This window comes from Podarcis tiliguerta, assembly GCF_965153285.1.
Source record: "Podarcis tiliguerta genome assembly, chromosome: 4".
Taxonomy (NCBI): domain Eukaryota; kingdom Metazoa; phylum Chordata; class Lepidosauria; order Squamata; family Lacertidae; genus Podarcis; species Podarcis tiliguerta.
The window spans coordinates 23754585-23768277 of NC_139537.1; the positions used below are offsets into that span (position 1 = coordinate 23754585).

A 13693-nucleotide genomic window follows, 5' to 3' on the forward strand; every position below is an offset into this window, starting at 1 on the left:
ACCTAAAAAATTAATCAGGGAAATGGCTGTTAAAGTGATACAAATGTGCTTTAAATGTGTGGTGGGGGACGTGACATTTGACAGTATTAGAGTGCAATTCTCATCTATATATTTGTGTCATGGATGAAGAATGGCTCATGGATGAGTTCACCCCTTTGCTGAACCACCACTTGGTACATTCCACCTCAGTTCCAGCTGGAACTGATCAACAGCTTCCACAGACACCTGGGCTGGTGTTACAAGCAAAGGAGGGGCCAAAGTGCTGTTGCACAAACCTCTTGAGTGCATATAATGCCTGAATAAAGACCAGGGCTGTCTCAAGGCAGTTTGCTGCCTGAGGTGAAGGACAAGATGGCAGCCACCACTGTTCCACATACAGAAGCCGTTTGGAACAGCAGTAAAATCTTACTTCAGTCCTGGCAATGTGCTCCACTGTGCCTGAGGGCTACAGACCACATACAGCTCTGTCCTCCAACAGATGAGTATGAGTCAGGGGGCTCAGGACATGCAGTTTCCCCTGCCCCCCTTACCTCACGCTGTCTAATAGTAGGGCTGGTCCTGATAAAGAAGGAGCGTAGAGGATTTTGAGGCAACAGGGGAGAAAGTTGGAGAAAAGAAGTCTCAGCTGCCTGCTGCCAAGGTAAATAATACATCTTAAGTATATCATACAGATGTGATTCGATATCTCCTTCTGTTGGTTCAGTTTACTGCTTTTGTGGCCTGCCTTCTAGAATAGTGTAGAATGTTCTGGAGTAATATTTTTTTTCTTAACCAGGGGAGAGACAGAGAAGCACCACTGTAAGCAAAACAAAACAAAAAAGATGAACCTCCAGCGTGTTGAAAAATAGTTCTTGAAAATGTTGGCTTGAGGATGGTGAACTTTCCCTTGATTGAAAACCAAAAACTTACTATTTCCCCTGGGGAACAGCACTGCTCAAAACATGTCAAGCACAAATGAGGTTTTTCTGAACCTACATATAATTGCAGCCTTCCCTTTACCAGCATTTCCCTACATTGTGGGTGCAGGTGGGGAGTGAAGTGGAGTGGGGAGAGAGAGAGAGAGAGAGAGAGAGAGAGAGAGCTGTGGGGCTCTGTTGTTCTTTTCCACACAGTTACAATAAGGTAGGGAAACATCTGAAATAGGGTACATTTCCATCTGTGAACTGGACTCCGATAGCCATGTGTTCAGCATCCTTTCTGGGAGACATCTGCTTCTAACTAGCAACTGCTGGGAACTGCTGGTGAATATAACTGGCTTGCCCTTACTGTGAACTTCTCTTGGGCGCTGCATTGGCTACTAGCAGCAGATTACTGAGGTAGCAGACTGACTCCGTGGCTTTCATCTTTTTCTAGTTCTAGAGAGCCTTTTACTACCATGACTTTGGTACCAAGAAACCCCGGGGAAATCTGCTGAGGAAACTTTGACTATTGCAAAGAGCTGTGAGACAGGATGGAAAGGAGGTAGGGTGAGATCTAGTGATAGATTCTGGGCAATCAGCAAGGGTTTCTGATTCATGATTGTGTGAGGAAAAACAGCAACAACAAAAGAAACGACAGTAAGGCTCCCATCTAATCCTAAACTAGATTGTTAAAATGAAGAAATGAGAAGCTGTGAAGTCAGTTCTGCTTAGGGGTGGGTAAATTTGGATTTCTCTCATTTTGCCATCTTATGTTTAGTTCTCCACATTTCCACATCACTTTGCGATATTTATTTTTTAAAATTCCACATGAAAATCCATTAGCAACTTAATGCTAATATTACCAAACTATATGCAAATATTTTCCCTAATATAATGCATTTTTTTGCATGTTCTCTGTGTTTTTTTATGCATACTTGTACACACTTTTTATGCATACTTGTACACACTTTTTATGCATACTTGTACACACTTTTCCTACACACTGCTTGGCTGGGGAACTGCATTGCAAAATTTAAAGAAGTGCAAATTTTGAAAGATGGCTGAGTTCATGCGTTGCTTTTGGAATGTGCAGATTTGCTAGCTTCACCTTCAAATGTCAACTGAATTGAATTTCTCCTTTAGCCCTAGGTGTGGTACTGAATACAAAAAGGCACCCTTTTCGTTAATTCCGTGTTGCATGCCCTCCTCTCTCTGTATTTTGCACCTTACTCTGGCTGGAAGATTTTGGGGGTCAAGTAAAAAGACAAGATGGGGGTGCTGCAAGCTTGACATCTGCCCACTCCTGTCCTTGGATTTTTGCTGTCACCTTAACATGAACGGAGTGTGTCCTTAGAAGGCCCCCAGCCTTGTGCATTTCAGAGGGAGTTGGTTGTTGTCGCTGGGCAAGCTGCCTTTCAGTAAAGCCGTTCTACCATTACTGATCTTTCCACTGATGAAGGAACCTGGAACACATTGTGAAAACCAGTACAGTATTCTAATAAACACCTTCTCTGTGTTACCTGTTGGGGCAAGCCACAATACGGATTATCCTATCGTTTTCTGTAAAGTTGCTGCACATTTTCTGCTCAGCTTGGTGTGCCAAGAATGCTACAGGCTGACCTGGGCAGGTTTTTAAGAGACCTCTTGCTGCTTATTGCCACAGCTGGTTACATTAAGCCAGTGTGGTGTAATGGTTAGAGTGTTGGATTAGGACATGGGAGACCAGGGTTTGAATCCCCACTCAGCCATGAATTTCATTGGGTGACTTTGGGCCAGTCACCATCCTTTAGCCTAACCTACCTCACAGGGTTGTTACGAGGATGAACTGGGGAGGGAAGGGAACCATGTCCACCACCTTGAGCTCCTTGGAAGAAAAAGGTAGTATATAAATGCAATAAATAATAAATAAATAAAACTTATAATACTGGGGGTAGTGAAGGTATTATGGGTAATGGAATTGAGGCCAATGCTGGCTCTCCAAACCCTTCTGTCTTGCCCTAGGGCAGTGTTTCTTAACCTGTGGGTTGGACTACAATTCCCATCATTCCTAGCCAGCATAACCAGTGGTCAGGGATGATGGGAGTTGTAGTCCAACAACATCCGGGGGCCCACAGGTTGAGAACCTCTGCCCTAGGGGCTTTTGCTGCACCACACAGTGGGAACTCTGCAAGCTCCCTAGCTGTTTTCCCCTCACTGTAATGTGTCACCGAACCTCTTGCTTCCCTGGATGGAGAATGCAAGTCCCCACACTCCTCTCTGCTGCTAATAAGCAAAAACCACAAATGTAGGAGCTGCTGCCAATCAGTTTGGGCAATACTGAGCTAGAGGGAGCAATGTTCCGACTCAGAATTAATACCCTTCAACATTTCTCTGATGAAAATAGGGACATCCTAAGGAAAAGCGGGACATTACGGGATCAAATCAGAAACCAGGATGGCTTCTGTAAATCCAAGATTGTCCCTGGAAAATAGGGTCTGATGCCACTTCCTGTCTGTTCCTGTGGCCTCCTAGTGCCAATTACAGAATGTTTATTCATGCTATTAAAATAGATTCCGTTTTGATCGTATGTCCCTTTTGGATGGTGAATATTAGAAATGGAGAGAGCTGGGCTCGGAGTCTCCTTCTAGCTTTCATTATGCCTTTCATAACACTTCAATCAAACTGTGTTGCTCTCTGCTGTTGATTTAACCTTTGTTGGCGCTAAGAGCTTTAATTGGCTGCTCATTTGGCCCTTTTCTTAGAAGCTAATGCACCATTACTGGCGTAGGAAGAGGGGCTCTTTGCCAGGTTAAACAGTTGGGAGTTTTCAAAGTGACAAAGCATATTACCAATAGTTTGTGCTTTCCACACAAAGGGCCCCTTCATAGGTTATTCCCAGGGCCAAGAAGCAGCAAAAGACCTGGATGTCTCAGCAGCATGTTCACCTTGTTCTGCTGGTTGACACATCACTGATGTGGTCCAAAGGAAAGCAGAGCAATACTTTTGGCACCAGCTTGGCTGAAGAAGTCACCAGAAGTTGTATAAGGCACCATCCAAGCATCTTAGGGACTCCACTCTGGATTTGTGTAGGGTTTATTCCTTAGCCTTTTCTTCTCCCAAAGATATCCCACAAGGCAGCAGAGGTTTAGGATCAGAGCTTTCCTTGTCCTGGATGGGCTACCTTCCCAGGTTGACGAGCCCCATCTGCCTCTCACTTCCCTCTACAACATGTGCAGAAGCCACCTTCTTGACCGTTGAACCCACTATTGGAGCCTGTCTTTGCATATAGGAGAAGTCCCTAACTCACTAATGGCTTAAGACGCATCAGCTCCCCTCGCCTGGTTCAGCCAGCCAGTCGAAGCCGTTTCCCAGAGTGTGGTCGCTGTCACATGCTAACAGCTTCTAGAAGCCACAGGTGAGAGCTCAGTGCAGGGTGGGGACCAAAGGTGGGGAAACTGCCCTAGGAGGAGCATGACTACCCCTCCCCTAACACCCCATACACCCCAATCATGTGTGTGGATTTCATAGGAGCCATCTCCTAGGGGGCAAGGTCCCATAGATTATTTGAGGGGGCTGGAGGCCCCCAAAGTTCATGGGCATTGCCACTCAAATAGTGTCCGTGAGTGATCGCATCTTGTGATCCATTATGCAGGGTAGGGTTACCTGCTGCTCCCCAATATTTTATTCAAGTTGACACCCTTGGGGGACGTTAAATAATTCTCCCTTGTCCCCAAAAGGCAAATGAAGAATGTAAAGCCTTTGCAAAGAGTCATGACTCCTGCCTCTTTGCAAAAGTTTAACATACTTAGGGCCATTTACCCACCAAGAAACTTGCCTGGCTCCTTCAGCCGCTCAGAGATTGGGGTGGCAGGCCACAGTATTATTCTGCTCTGCAAGAGTTGCATATGTTCCACATGCCTCTGGAGCCCGACATCTCCCCATAGGAGAGAGACATGAATTGCCCTTTGGACGTTTAAATATCCGTTTTTCACTTTTCATTGCACTATCTGTAGGGCGAACCCATAATAAAGTGAGGAGAGAGTGAAGTGATGGATGATCCGCCACTCCAAATCCCTGCTGGCTTGTTTTCCGGAAGCAGATCTTTGCATTCTGAAATCCACTCCTGTTGAAACCAATGGGCACAAATTACCGTATTTTTCGCTCTATAAGATGCACCAGACCATAAGACACACCTAGTTTTTGGAGGAGGAAAACAAGAGAAAAATATTCTGAATCTCAGAAGCCAGAAGAGCAAGAGGGATCGCTGCGCAGTGAAAGCAGCAATCCCTCTTGCTGTTCTGGCTTCTGGGATAGCTGTGCAGGCTGCATTTGCTCCATAAGACGCATACACATTTCCCCTTACTTTTTAGGAGGGAAAAAGTGAGTCTTATAGAGCAAAAAATACCGTAGCTACGTAAGCTCCAGCCTTAATATAGTTGATGGGCCTGATCCTGGGGCCTCTTGTGTGAATGAAAGAAGCTTTGGCTCCAGCAGATGCAGCAACCTGCACTAGAATGCCTTGTTTGGGGGCTTACTGTTTGTGGAAATATTGCAAGGGGCAGGTTTGCCCCTGCCGAGCTCTCTGCAGGCATACAGAGACCCTCTGCAATGAGTGCACACAGATACAGTGGTACCTCAGGTTACAGACGCTTCAGGTTACAGACTCTGCTAACCCAGAAATAGTAACTGGGGTTACGAATTTTGCTTCAGGATGAGAACAGAAATTGCGTGGTGGTGGCGCGGCGGCAACGGGAGGCCCCATTAGCTAAAGTGATACCTCAGGTTAAGGACACTTTCAGGTTATGAACGGACCACCAGAATGAATTAAGTTCTTAACCTGAGGTACCACTGTACATATTCATGGAAGGGCAACTACAGAAGTTGCCCATGGTGCCAGATTTGGGGCAGCAGCATTTTCCTGCCTTGCCACTTACAGGCTGCCCTCCTCCCAGACTAGATATATGCACAGGAAGGCATACGTTGTTGTGCTGCTGCTGCTGCCACCATTGCCATTGAATAGGAGCAATTTGTCTCCAAGGTTGAAGCATAAAATTACCCAACATGCAGTAACACACATTGCATGCTGGTTGACTTTGTGCCCAGCTACCACTGGGCAAGGGATGCCGATCACTCCTATTCCAGAAGGGCAGCGACTGCACTGCACACCTTCCCGCCAAAAATAATGGCGAAGGAACAAGTGGCATAGATCACTTGCTTGCTCACTCCTGTTCGAGAGCATTGAGAGTGGAAGGACAGGAGCTAGTGGTGGCTTTTGCATAGGCTGGTAATGCATTCTCTTTCTTCCCTTGCCAGAGTGATAAAAACTCCAGGGTTCAGGCAAAGAGGTCCAAGAGGATCTCCTCTCCACCCCTCCAGGACAGCTTGCTGAAGAGTAGGGTCTTTGATCTTTGAGATCAAAATGTGGCATAACACTATTATAAAACCTTTATGGGAAGGTCATCCTCCCCTCAAGGCCCCCAGAATGCTCAACTTGGCTCCCACCCTTTTAAGTGAGTAATTCCACAATTGGGCGTCATGCCACAGTTAAGAACTGCAGCTAACTCCAAAGGAAGTTGGGTTTTTTCTGGGATTAGCTGTAGGTGTAACCTGTTATCCTTGTTTCACCAGCCTTTAGCCATCAATCAGCAGATGAGAGAGAGGCAGCCTTCATTGAAAAGGACTCATTTAAAACTGAAAATATGAACAGAGAGTGTCAGCTACTGCTTTGGTGTCTTCTTTTTTTTAAAAAAAAAAATAGATCACTTTAAAAGGGTAGGATCGCTTTCAGTGTGTTTATGTTTTGTTGTGCTTTTACTCTCTTTTGTATTTGTGTTGCATCTCTCCCCTCCCCCCCCGTAAATTACCTAAAGACTTTTCTCTGTATCGTGATGAACAAACAACAATAATAACAACAATGCATTGTAATTATTAATATGACCACTAATGGAAATACAATAAAATAATAATATTCATAATAATGTATATGGGTATATGTATATGGTGGTTCCCTCATTGCGAGAAGTGAAGTTACAGGGAACCAGACAGAGGGCCTTCTCAGTAGTGGCTCCCACCCTGTGGAACGCCCTCCCAGGAAATAAGCAGCTATATTATTTTTAAAAGACATCTGAAGGCAGCCCTGTTTAGGGAAGTTTTTAATATTTAATGCTGTATTGTTTTTAACACTCAATTGGGAGTCGCCCAGAGTGGCTGGGGAAACTCAGCCAGATGGGCGGGGTATAAATAATTTATTGTTGTTGTTGTTGTTGTTGTTGTTGTTGTTGTTGTTGTTGTTCATTCATTCTTGCTTACCTCCAGAAGGTTGTCCTTATTTGCCTGAACCTCTTACATACCCCACATTTTAATAGCTCTGTTGTACATTCCAAACATACTAGGTGAACATTTGCTCCTTTTAAAGATATAACATCAGAATATAAATGTCATAAATTGAAGGATATGAGGGAGACATCTAAAAGACATCTGCAAGCCTTCACAATCTCCCATCCTATCTTCTTCTGCCTTTAACACGCTTATTTGAATACAATTTTCCTGACTTTTCCTCTGAAATGCTGCATAATATATATAGAATCTTAGCTGTATCTCTCTGATACATCTTGAGATGTTTTTGATTCACAAGCAGAGAAACCCCTTTGCAAGTACTGCTGAGCTGCCTGACAGATTTAATTAATTTACTGACAAGGGCAAAGACAATCATTGTGTGTTGAGCAACTTAATGAAAGCTGGATTATGTGACTGCTCTCGGGTGGGTTATATTGATGCCTTTTGCACGGGGGCAAGTCAAGCAGGAGACCTTTGGCCCTGGAATCCCTCTTGGGGGGAATTCCTGGGGTTCTTCTGATAGCTGGAGAGGGGACAAGTAGTGACCTGAGCTCTTGCCTGAGGCCATCGCTTTGAAGAGACTGAACGTTTCACCCCTGTGTGAATCCAAAGGGAACTGGCCTCTGTTGGAAGGTCTCAGAGGGTAGCAGATCACTAGCACTGGCAGATTTGACTAACCAAGTTGACAGTGGCCACAAGAGGGTTTCCTCTCTCCCCTCCAGGATACGATGTGAGGGCTTTCTATTAACTTTACATCTTTCATAAATACACACACACGAACACACACACACACACACACACACACACACACACACAGTTATACAGTGGTACCTTGGTTCCTGGACGGCTTAGTTTACGAACAAATCGGCTACCAAACGCCACAAACCTGGAAGTAAGTGTTGCGAACGTTTTTCAGAAACTGAACACCCGTTTCGGCTGTCGTCATTGTTTCCGGAGCCAATCAGAAGCCGTGCCTTGGTTTGCGAACATTTTGGAAGTCAAACAAACTTCCAGAACGGATTGAGTTCGAGAACTACCACTGTATAGTTATATAGTTATAGATTTAGGGTAAACCCTAGAAATTAATAAATTCTAGGATTGTGATTATTTGGGGTGGGAAGGGAGAGATATAAGCTGAAGAAGAATTCCTGGCTAAGCTGGCCAAGCTGGGGCCATTGAGAGGCCATTGTGAGTTGCTATCAATGCAAGAAAACTCCCCACACCTGCTCTGAGGTGTGTACAAAGACAGGGTTTAAAAGGTTTGAGAGGTGATGTGCTGTGCCTATGAGGGGACAGAAAAAGGGTTTCCTGGGAGGAAGAAACAGGAAGAAGGGGTGGGATCCATCTTGGGGAAGGCTGGCAACAGGCAGCTTACACGGCTGCCTCTGGGAATGACTATGCCGTAAGATCTAGACTCCCTCCATGCAGACTGAAGGTGTAAACAGGTGAATAAACTGTATTTCTTAAAGCACGACAGTCTGTGCTGTGTCTTCTGTTCTCCAAAGTGACACAGACCCCCGTGTGTGTTTGTCTGGGACCCCATGGGCTCGTGCCACCCACCGCTTGGTGCAGAGAGGAGCAGGCACCCGGTTTTCGTAACAATATCATGCAAGAAGGAGCTAGTAATATGCTCTGTAAGGTTCATCCACCAAAACAAAACTTCCCTATTCAAGGTTGCCTTCAAATATGCCGCTGGTTGAAAATTAAGATAGGAATCTGAGCTGAAGGGGGTGTTGCTATGCTCGCTGTGGGCTGCTGTTGCAAACAGCCGGTGTTAATGATGCAATTGCGAGTCCTGTACAGTCTCCACTTAATTTCCTTCTGACGTTTCTGACCTTTCTGACTCCACACACACCAACACTTAAACTGCTTTACACTTTCTTACTCTTTAAGATGCCACAAGATAACCTTGCTTCTTCAGAAAAAGAAAAAAAAACACATTTAGGAGTTCATACGAACATTGACATCAACATAGAAAGCCTGTACAGCCAGTGCTATTTTTCTAGAAAAAGGGGAGCAGGAACTCACAATGGAAGGCCTCCCTTGTCCTCTTAGAATGGCAATGGCGCCCACCTGAGAGGTGCCAGAACTGAGTTTTCTGGCTGGGGGGGAAAAAGCTCTGTGTGCAGCGTCGCTTGGCTAGCATATAAAGCCATTGGGTAGAAGTGGGGAGCAGTGTGCCACAAATGGGGAGCAGGGACAGCAACACAAAGCAGGTTAACTTCCCCAGTCTCTGCTTTCAACAGAAACAGACACACTTTGTTCCCCAATCTCTGTATTCAAGGCACAGGATGTGATGGGAGTTGCAGCCCACCAAAGTAAAAAATGCAAGGATCCTTTCTTCACACCAAGAACACACCTTTTCAAACGCCTACTTTACTTACAGACATTATTTATTTCCCAAGCTCTGCATTGTTTGTGAAGAGTTTCTGGGAATTGTAACTCTTGTGAAGTATAAACCACAGTGCCTGGAATTCTTTGAGGGAAAGCATGTGTTATAAAGCAGGCTAAAATGTCTTGTTTCCAGCTTTTGGAGTGGTTCCATCAAACAGTAGACCACTGCCGTTCATGCATAGAATGAGTCACAGCATAAGACAACCTATAAAACATTTAACACCAGTTCAAGAGGATGGAAGGGCGTGCCTGCAAGCCACACCTGTGTATTATTTACCCAGACTTGTGTGGATTCCTCCCCCGCCCTGGTTTCACTTACAATTCAAAAGTATCCAGCAGGCAGGAAGGCTAAAGACATGGAGAGAACGAGCATCTCCAAGGCTGGCTTTGAACTTAGCAGCCCCTCTCCCTGTTCCCGCCCCCCTCCGGCACTATCAATAAGCAGCAGACATGTGCAGTTAAAAGAAGAAAGGTATAATTACCAGTCCCTCTCCCTATAATCTGTCTCTCTCAAGGTGCAATTGGTTTATACCTTGGTATGTAAATTACTGGTTAAAGACGTTTAAACTGGTCACATCAAAGATCTTGCCTAAAAAGAACATCAAAAGAGACTCTTTCAAAATTAGTACTAGAATGAGATGTTCCCTTTTAAAAGAAAAAAACAAACAAGGAAGGACTTGATCCCATGAGCTGCTTCCTGCTTGGGCAAGTAAAAATGCAGGGTAGAATATGCCTCCACAATGTGTGGGTCTCTGGACGTTGAACAGAGCCTACTAGCCACAAAATGTACTAGCTCGCCAAGGGGCTGATAAATGTCATATGTTTTCTGCCTTGCAAGGGAGGGTGAAATAATAGTGTTCCTTTGGAGAATTGAGACACGGCGGAGACTGTCATAGTTTTAAGAAATACAGCAGTATCTCGGGTTAAGTACTTAATTCGTTCCGGAGGTCCGTACTTAACCTGAAACTGTTCTTAACCTGAAGCACCACTTTAGCTAATGGGGCCTCCTGCTGCTGCCGCGCCGCCGGAGCAAGATTTCTGTTCTCATCCTGAAGCAAAGTTATTAACCTGAAGCACTATTTCTGGGCTAGCGGAGTCTGTAACCTGAAGCGTATGTAACCTGAAGCGTATGTAACCTGAGATACCACTGTATGGTTTATTCGCCTATTTGAACCTTCAGTCTGTGTGGAGGGAGTCCAGATCTTATAGCATGGTTATTCTGAGAGGGACTTGACATGGAGTCGATGGCATCTTCAGCCAGCCAGCCCAAGACAGATCCCAGCCTTTTTTCTTCTCTTCTTCTTCCCAGCACACCTTGCTCTAAAGACTCCATTTTCCTGTCATTGCAAACTCATACCCCATCACCATGGCAACCTCTGATTGCCCAGGCTCTCAGATGAGCCATCAACACCTTTTGTCATGTTAATGCCTCTATCCCAGGTGAGGCCCTGGCTTGGAAAGGAAGCTTAGCCTGTGCTTTTCCACTGGCTTCCAGTCTTCCCTTCAGTACTCCAAATAATCAAAATCATTTATCATTTATTAGTTTCTGTTGTTGCCACAATACATTTGCTGGACTGCAATGGTCTCATTGGGTCATAAATTGGCGTGGGGCTCGGTTGAAGGCTCTTGTGTGGATATACAAAGTCCTGAACAACTTGTGTCCAAGATACCTTACGGACTGCCTGGGCTCTTATATCCCATATTGATCAACAAGTGCTGCTGGTTGTCCTCCATATTGCAAAGGCCCAATCAGCCTTAACTAGAAGCTGGGCATTTAGTGCCTCTATCTCAATGCTGTTGAACACTCTTCTAGCCGAGATGCATATCCTCCCTTTTGACTTTCAGACAGCTCATGGAGATTTTTTAATGCCTACATGCAACTGTTTAAAACCTTTTGATCTACTGGTTATTTTAATTATTACTTTCTTCTGTTGTTAATGGCTGTTTCTTAATGGCACACAGCTTGTTGGACACCGCCCTGGTATAGTAGCTGCTTTGTGCGGTCAGACACCCCATTCGGGTGGATCTCCTCCTCCTCACCCAGGTGAGTGGAGAAGTTGTTGCTAGGAACAGTCCTGGGCACATGTTGGAATTCCTGCAATCAAATGGCCTGATTTATAAGTTTTGGGAAGTGATCTTTTACACTGGGATTTTTGTTGGCATCCGTCTGCCTCGGGAGACAATGGAGGAGTGCACCTTTGGGGTGAAATCAAACTGTTGGAAGATTATGGTGCCTGCTGTGGCTGTAGAGACCGATAGGGGAGAGACATGTTTTGCTGCAGCTGGGGCAGATGAAGGCATCCGGTTGTGCTGCTGCAGATGCACCATGGCGTTTCTTCTCTCTGTGCTCCTCCCAGCGGTCATTCCTCCTCTGGTCACTGGTGTGGATGTACAGCCGGACTTGTCTATCTCCAGGCCCTGCAGTCGTCTACAAGGGATTCCCACATGGCAGGGTTGATGTTGCCAGCCTTCATGTCATGTTTGCAGACATCTTTATAACGCAGAGCTGGTCTGCCTGGTGCCTGAAGCCAACTCTCTGTAGAGCACGTCCTCGGGGACCCTGCCATCTTCCATTCTGTGGAAACATCACTAAGTGGGCTTGTGAGATCACATCTTTCTTTGAGACTCTGTTCTGCTGTGTCTGCCAAATCTTCCTGACACAGTGCATGTGGAAGGCATTGAGGCGTCGCTCTTGACGGTTGTAAGTTGCTCATGTCTCACTTCCATAAAGCATTGTGCTCAACCCATAACCTTGGTAGACCTTCTTTCTTGGTATTAGACATTAGCATCACATTCCTTTGCAAGGCAGGAATTCCTCCTCCTCCTCCTCCTCTTCTTTACAATGCCATTATAGCTACTGTATGTCAGTTCAAGTACAGTGGTACCTCGGGTTAAGAACTTAATTCATTCTGGAGGTCTGTTCTTAACCTGAAACTGTTCTTAACCTGAGGTACCACTTTAGCTTACAGGACCTCCTGCTGCCGCCGCGCGATTTCTGTTCTCATCCTGAAGCAAAGTTCTTAACCCGAGGTACTATTTCTGGGTTAGCGGAGTCTGTAACCTGAAGCATCTGTAACCCAAAATACCATTGTATCTTGCTGCACCATCTCATTCCCCCCCCCCTTTTTAAATATAATTTTATTAGATTTTCTTTTTTACAATTTAGAATATTCATTTATACAACCTTAAAATATCAGTGACTTCCCTTCTTCTCTTTCAATGGTTTATTTTACATAGCATAAATCCCTGCATACATTTTATATAAACTAAACCATTCAGTATTCCATTATTACTTCTATCAAAATTTATTTACACTGTTGAATTTATCTTAATGCTGCCAACATTTTCAAGAGTACACAATTCCCCCCCCCATATATTCCGTAAACATTTTCCAATCCTCTTTAAACAAATATTTCCTTGTTCTCTTATTCTATACATTAGATCTGCAAGCTGCACATATTCCATCAGTTTAAGTTGCCATTCTTCTTTGGTTGGGACCGCGCTCGTTTTCCATTTTTGGAAACAAAACATGGGCCACCATAGTGGCATACATAAATAGCCTTTTTTTGACACCTGGGAATTTCCATCTGAATTATTCTCAGCAAAAAGGACTCTGGTTTTTTGTTGTTGTTTGTTTGGAAAGGTGCTTTTAAACATTTTTTTTTTCAATTTGTTTAAAATTATTTCCCAATACTCTTTTACCCTTTTACAGGTCCACCACATTTCTCATAACATTCAGAACTGGTGCCTGGGTTTGCTTGCATTCCTCTTCCCTCCTCTTCCCTTTTCCCTTTTGTGTCAGGTCTTTAAAAAAACATTGTAAGCCTGAGGGCCATGACTCTTATTATCTTCATCAATTCATAAGTCATGGTTGAGAGCTTTTCTTTCTGAAGAGTGTGGTAAAAATGCTCTGAATGAATGAATGTGTTACAAGGTTCGCATTCCAGTGAATTGTGTTCTCTGCTTTGATTATAATTACGTCTGCCAGCTTTAACTGGCTTATTAAGTGGTTTGAATCAACAAAGCTAATTTATCAGTCCCGATTTTAATTGGTTCAGCTGTGAATTAAGGACACAACCCTAATT

At 44.6% G+C, this 13693-nt stretch overlaps 1 long non-coding RNA gene across 1 annotated transcript; it reads left to right on the forward strand.

Moving 5' to 3' along the window:
• The first annotated feature begins 232 nt into the window (after nucleotides 1–232).
• Nucleotides 233–6698, forward strand: LOC310675899. The gene is made up of 3 exons (XR_014510296.1): nucleotides 233–640; nucleotides 1354–1461; nucleotides 6507–6698. It is a non-coding gene; the product is annotated as an uncharacterized lncRNA (long non-coding RNA).
• Nucleotides 6699–13693: the final 6995 nt, after the last annotated feature.